At 55.0% G+C, this 6,822-nt stretch overlaps 1 pseudogene; it reads left to right on the plus strand.

Annotated features, from left to right (window-relative positions):
* The first annotated feature begins 3,189 nt into the window (after positions 1–3,189).
* LOC146801722 (18S ribosomal RNA) lies at positions 3,190–4,734 on the plus strand (annotated as a pseudogene).
* Positions 4,735–6,822: the final 2,088 nt, after the last annotated feature.

A 6,822-nucleotide genomic window follows, 5' to 3' on the forward strand; every position in this document is an offset into this window, starting at 1 on the left:
ACAGCAGGAACCTGCAAGAGTGAGCAGAGAGTGTCTGGTGGTGGGATAAAAAGGCATGATTTGGAATCAAGACTACACAGCCTTGGTATTCAGTGCCTGGGACTCTAAGCAACATTAAGCACTGGTAATTCCTGTGGAAACACCTGCTTGCGCAGGCATCACATGTAACAAAATGTAGGGAATGTACTGCACCCTGTAATCCAGTAATTTCTAGGAGCCATAACGTCAGCCTCCCTTTAACAAATTTGCAGGTCAAATCTGTCAATATTTACTTTCTGCATGGTACCACTGGTTAGGGGAAACTAATAACACCCATTAAATTTAGAACCCGAGTTCAGCGGATTTTACCGGCTGCGATAAAGAATGCAACCCTCTCTGGGGTTTTCTGGGCTACTTTGGCACACTGGTAATCAAGGCCTAATTATAAACAGTCCATAGGAATTTCTTCCGCCCCAGCAACAACCCTCAACCCCTTCTGTACAGAGAACGGCACGGTTCAAGCTTCCACCACGCTAGGCGTGTGTGGAGGACAGAACCGTTCCTTTCTCTGCACACGTCCAGGAAATCCCTTTGCTATATTTCAGCCTCAGGAGCATGGGAAGAGGTTCCCTAGCTGCCCGAGGCATTTCTTTTGGTGTCTAATGACTTCGTTACCTTGAAAGTTAAAGTGAAATGAGCCGATCAGTTAATTGGAAAAAAATGGTAATTTTGGGTGGAAAAATGCACTTCACCCATGTTGGATTCAGTGTAGTTTCCTGTTGTGGGCATTAGGTCTCCTCACACAAGTGAGGTACCATTTTAATCGGGTGACTTGAGGTAATGCCAGGTGGAAAGAAGTTTGTGGCTCCCTGCAGATTCCAGAACTTACCATCAACGAAATGTGAGAAAAATGTGTTTTCCTAGTTAAAGTTTGAGGTTTGCAAGGGATTCTGGGCAATAAACCCTTGTGAGAGTCACGCAATTCAGCCCACCCTAGATAGCATCAATGTGTTTAAAAAATGTACAGGTTGGCTAGGTTTCCCTAGGTGCCGGATGAGCTAGGGTTCAAAATCTAAGGGAACACAGAATAGTAGAACAAGTGTTACAACCAATTGTCTGGGTCCAGGGAGGCTTCCTCTGCCTGGCTGGGTTCAGAAACTCTGACCAGGCTCACGGCAGGCCCTTCGGTTGGATCCCCATTCTGACCTGGTCTCCCTGCGGGCTCTGGGGCAGGAGTCCCCATCCTGTGCTTCGTCCTCCAGCACACCGCATGGCCAAGCCCCCGGGATGGGGTTCCCAGGGGCCAGGAAAGGCCTTCCTTGGATGGCTGGATTCAGAAGCTCCTACCCTGACCCACCGGGAACTGGGTTGGGTGCCCCTGCTCTAGGCACCCGACCCAGACACCATCTGGCTGCACCGCGAAGGGCCAGGCCAGGCGGGGCTGGGCCGGGGGAGGGGGGTGGGTCCATTGGGCCTGGGGAGGCTTCCCCTGCTTGGCTGGATTCAAAAGCTCTGACTGGGCTCCTGGTGGTCTCTGGGATGAGAACCCCTGTCCTGGGCTCTGGGTCCTTGGGCTTGGGGTCTGGGTCATGGGTCCTGGGTCCTGTGGCCTGGGGCCTGGGATTTGGGACCTGGATCCTGGGACCTGGGTCCCATGTTCTGGTGCCTGGGTCCTTGTACCTGGGGCCAAGGTCCTGGGACCTGGGGCCTGGGTCATGGGGCCTGGGTCATTGTTCTGAGGCTTGAATCATGGGTCCTGTGGCCTGTGGCCTGGATGCTGGGGCCTGGGGTATGGGGCCTAAGTAGGGGTCTTGGGGCCTGGGTCCTGGGGCCCAAGGTATGGGTCCTGGGGCCTGGGTCCTTGTGCCTGGTTCCTGGGTCCTGGGGCCTGGGTCATGGGTCCTGGTTCACGAGCCTGGAGCCTGTGCCCTTGCTCCTGAGCCCTGGCTCTAGGGGCCTGGGTCCTGGCACCTGGGTTATGGGGCATGGGTCCTCGGTCCTTGGGCCTGGGTCCTGAGGCCTCGGTCCAGGGCCCTGGGGCCTAGGGCCTAGGGCCTGGGGACTGGGTCCTGAGGCCTAAGACCTGGGTTCTGAGTTCTGGAGTCTGGTGCCTGGGGCCTGGGTCCAAGGTCATTGGTCATGGATCCTTGGGCCTGGAATAGTCTGGTCCCCCATCTTCACCTGTGTGGTTGGCTCCATCAGGGTCCCCTTCGCAGCCCTGTGCATTAGGCCCAGCTGGGCTCCTGGGCGGCAGGGTCCCCAGAGTCTGGCCATCTGGTCGTACACCATGCTTTCCGATGGGGCAACCAGATGGCCGGGCTGCCCAGGAAATCCCAATGAGTGCTCATTTGCTTCCTTTAGCCCAGGCAGGGCTCCAGGAGGTTATGTGTGTTTGCACCGGCGGTCCCCTCTGTCACTCGGTGTGCATGGATTACAAGAAAGGGGGGTAGCCTTTTACAAGAAAGAGGGGTAGCCTTCCTCTGGATCAGACCCCCTTGCGGTCCAGTGGTTCTCAGCCAAGTGGCAACAGGAGCCCAGGTCCACGTCTGCCTCTGAGCCCTGCCCAATGGGCCTTTCCACTGAGCGTGCCTTCCTCGAGATGAAAGCAGGCAGGAAAGCGATGCCGACATCCCAGCGCAGGGCATCCTTCCCATTGATGGTCCAGCCAGCGCCATACATTCTGATCGATTGGGCATGCTTGGTCCATTTAGGGATGGGCTGCCTTGCATGTTGTTTCAAGTAAGGAGCTTCCACCTCTGGCTCAAGGGCCTGCCCTTTGTGGAGGCCCTTTCCCTTCCCAGCAGAGCGAAGGCTGAGCAGACTTGGCAACTTGTTTCCCGCCCCAGTGATCTAAACAGAGTAGAAGGGGTAGGGTGGCCCCAAGTCCCGGCACTGTGCACCACGCTGTCACCCTCCTCCACCTAGCGCATTTCAGCAGGAGCTCAGAACAACTGTTCCGTGGGGGGTCCCCGCCGCCCAGACCAGCACCTCTGCATCTCGCTCAGGTTGCACCTCGGCCCGCCTCTGCCCTCCGCAGAGATGGCCGAGCCGACCGGTGCCCATGCGATCACACCTGCATCCCCAGCAAGCCCCCACATACCAGGCAGGTGAACTTCCCCGGCCGGCTCCCGAAAAAAGCGAAGATCGGTCTGGGATAGGCACAAAGCAGGCACATGGTTCCCACTAACCCGTCCTTCCAGCAGATGTGGCTACCTGGTTGATTCTGCCAGTAAGATATGCTTGTCTCAAAGATTAAGACATGCACATGTAAGTACACGTGTAAGGTACAGTGAAACGACAAATGGCTAATTAAATCAGTAAAGGGTTCCTTTGATCGCTCCATCTGTTGTTTGGATAACTGTGGCAATTCTAGAACTAATAGATGCCGACAAGCGCTGATCTCCTCGGATGTGTGCATTTTCCAGACTAAGACCAATCCGGGTTCACGTGGCCGCTTTTGTGATTCTAGATAACGTGGGCCGATTGCATGTTTCTGTGATGGCGCTGATACATTTGGATGTCTGCTCTATCAACTTTCAATGGTACTTTATCTGTGTACCATGGAGCCCGTCTGTAACGGGAATCAGGGTTCGATTTCAGGGAGGGAGTCTGAGAAATGGCTACCACATCCAAGGAAGGCAGCAGGTATGCAGATTACCCACTACCGACCCGGGTGGTTGCAATGAAAAATAACAATACAGGACTCTTAAAGCCCTTTATATGTCCTTGGGGTCTGAAGAATTTCCTAGAGTGTTCAAAGCAGGCCGATTGCCTGAATATTTCAGCTAGGAATAATGGAATAGGACTCCGGTTCTATTTTGTTGGTTTTCGGAACTGGGGCCATGTTTAAGAGGGATGGCGGGGGCATTCCTATTGTGCCACTAGAGGTGAAATATTTGGACCTGCGCAAGACGAACCAAAGCGAAAGCATTTTCCAAGACTTTTTTCATTAGTCAAGAATGAAAGTCAGAGGTTCAAAGACGATCAGATACTGTCGTAGCTCTGACCATAAATGATGCTGACTAGGGATCTGGTTATTTCCATGACCCACCGAGCAGCTTCGGGAGAACCCAAGTCTTTGGGTTCCACGGGAAGTATGGTTGCAAAGCTGAACCTTAAACAAATTAGTGGAAGGGCACCACCAGGACTGGAGCCTGCGTGCGGCTTAAATTAACTCAACACGGAAAACCTAACCGGGCCTGGACACAGAAAGGATTGATAAATTGATAGCTCTTTCTTGATTCTGTGGGTGGTGGTGCATGGCTGTTCTTAGTTGGTGGAGCAATTTGTCTGGTTAATTCCGATAACAAACAAGACTCCTCCATGCTTCTTAGAGGGATAAGTGGTGTTCAGCTGCACAAGATCGAGCAATAAGAGATCTGAGATGCCCTTAAATGTCCGGGGCTGTACACGCTCTACACTGAACATATCAGTGTGTGTCTACCCTTCACCGACAGTTGAGGGTAACCCACTGAAACTTGTTTGTGATAGGGATTGAGGATTGCAATTATTTCCCATGAATGAGGGATTCCCAGTAAGTGCGGGACATAAGCTTGCGTTGATTAAGTCCCTGCCCTTTGTACACACGGCCCGTGGCTACTATCGATTGGATGGTTTTGTGTTGTCCTTGGATCGACTCCGCTGGGGTCGGCAATGGTCCGGGTGGAGAGCCGAGAAGATTATCAAACTTGACTATCTAGAGGAAGTAAAAGTCGTAACAAAGTTTCCATAGGTGAACCTGTGGTTTGATCATTGACGGCGGAGCGGCCCGAGTGTCTCACGGTGCCATCCCAAAGCCCTCAGCCACCTCCAAGATAAGAAACACACTACAGGCACAGGGCCCGGCCCTCCTCTCATGCACCCTAGCCAGCAGAGTGGTCAGCGGCCTCTTGAGTGCTTCGGTGAGGACCGGGCACTGTTTGGGCTTCTCCTCCCGGGAGGATCTAACATATGCGTGAGGGACTGGCAGCCCAGGCCCCTCTGAGATTGGCACGATGGAAATCCCTCCCGAGATGTAACCCATGCTCACCCAGCATGACCGCTTGGGGGAAACCAAATGGCAGTGCCTCCCTGGGCTGGGACCACCCCTTAAGGCCAATCTGCATGGGTTTACCAGTACCCGATCCCAGCCTGACCGGGTTTCGGATGACTGAGGAGAGGGCCTTCTCATGTGGCAGGACAGCCTGGATGAGAAGGAGCCAGGGCTGTGAGGGGACCCCAGGCTCCTCTCGGCAGGGGCATGGAGGATGGGGGCAAGCAACCTGGCCCTCCCCTTCTGGCACCTCCGACCAGGTCAGGAAGTGGGCTAACACCCAGCCCCCCTGGCATGGTACGGGCTGCCACCAAAGCTGGGGGTTCTTGGTGCTGCAGGGGTCTAGTCCGATGGTGAATTTGGTGCATGTGCTTAGCTGAGGGGCACATAGGGCAAAACTACCATATGTGGGATTATGACTGAACGCTTCTAAGTCAGAATCCCCCCTAAATCTTAACGATACAGCAGTGCCGTGGAGCCTTAATTGACTTTGGATAGCTGGACTCTTGGGCTGGTGTGTAGAGCAGCTCCCATGGTGACTGAAGAAGGGACGGAAGGGGGTGCCTCCATGTTAGTGGGGCACCCGGTGTTAAATTATTCATTGACAACCTGATTCTGAGTCAGGGCTTCCTAAGTACCAGAGCAGCTACCTTGCTGGGATCTATTGAAAGTCATCCTCTGAGCCAAGCTTTTGTCTCTTCTTGGGTGCCTGCCACCCCCAGGGGGTCACTCTGTTGCCACATCAGCGGGAGGGATGTGGAGGGGTTGTTGGCGCATGGAAGGGCCGCCTCAACCACATGCCACCTGGCATGGCGGCCTCCCTCCTGCCCTGATCAGTTGGGTGCAGGGTTAGGGGTACGACCCCTTGCAGGTCATGCAGGGCGACTAGATGGCTGGGGCCAGCCTCAAAGTGAACAGCCAGTCTTGTCATCGGCAGACCGCCGTAAGTCTTGGGTCTGGTCATCCGAGGCAATCTGACCACTGGGTTGCCCCGTGCTATCTGGTCGCTGGGCTGGCTGACCGGATGGCCTGGTGGGCTGGCTGACCAGATGGCCTGGTGGGCTGACTGACCAGATGGCTGGCAGGCCGGCCTGCAGGACTAACTCTGACTTTTGTGTCCTCCAGAGTTCCGTAAGCATCCACTTTGTGGGGTCTTAATAGTCAAGGAAAATGGACTTCCCACTCAGGACCATGGGTAAAAGAGCATGAGGTGGGCTTGGCATAACCCTCCATGGCTCCCCAGGCCCAGACTCCAGGAAGGCACACACCCAACGACGCACCCTGAGCCTACGGTATGGTGGTGACAGTCACTATCCAGGGCAGGTTGGTTGCAGACCTGGGAGCACTCTCTTGCTTCCCCACTCGCTTTGGAGTAAAGAGTGGAGACCAGCCTTGCATGAAGGCCCAGCCCCTGGTGTGCCAACCTGGAATACGAGCCCGGAAGAGCCCCAAGAAGCCCTAAGCTGATGGCTGGGTCCGGTGTTGAATGTCAGCGACTGTTGATGATGTCCTGTCCCACCCAGGAGGTACCATCGGCAGGTCTGGCTCAAGGCTTACTGTTCTCCGAAGAACAAGGGGGCCTGGCAAAGGGCAAGCAGCAGGGCAGGGAAAAGACCTCTCACCCCTTTTTTGGCAGGGAGGGAGGCCATGGTCAGGTCCCTGTTCAGAGCTCCAGCAAGCCCGGGTTCCATGCCCTGGCCCTCTGTGCCGCCAAGTGCACGACAGAGGGAAATGGGCTCCGCGGTCATGGAGAGGGCAGCCTGCCCGGTGCCGGTCCATACCAGATTCTAGTCAATCGGGCATGGTTGGGC

Source organism: Triturus cristatus, chromosome 8 (assembly GCF_964204655.1).
Source record: "Triturus cristatus chromosome 8, aTriCri1.1, whole genome shotgun sequence".
Classification (NCBI taxonomy): Eukaryota; Metazoa; Chordata; class Amphibia; order Caudata; family Salamandridae; genus Triturus; species Triturus cristatus.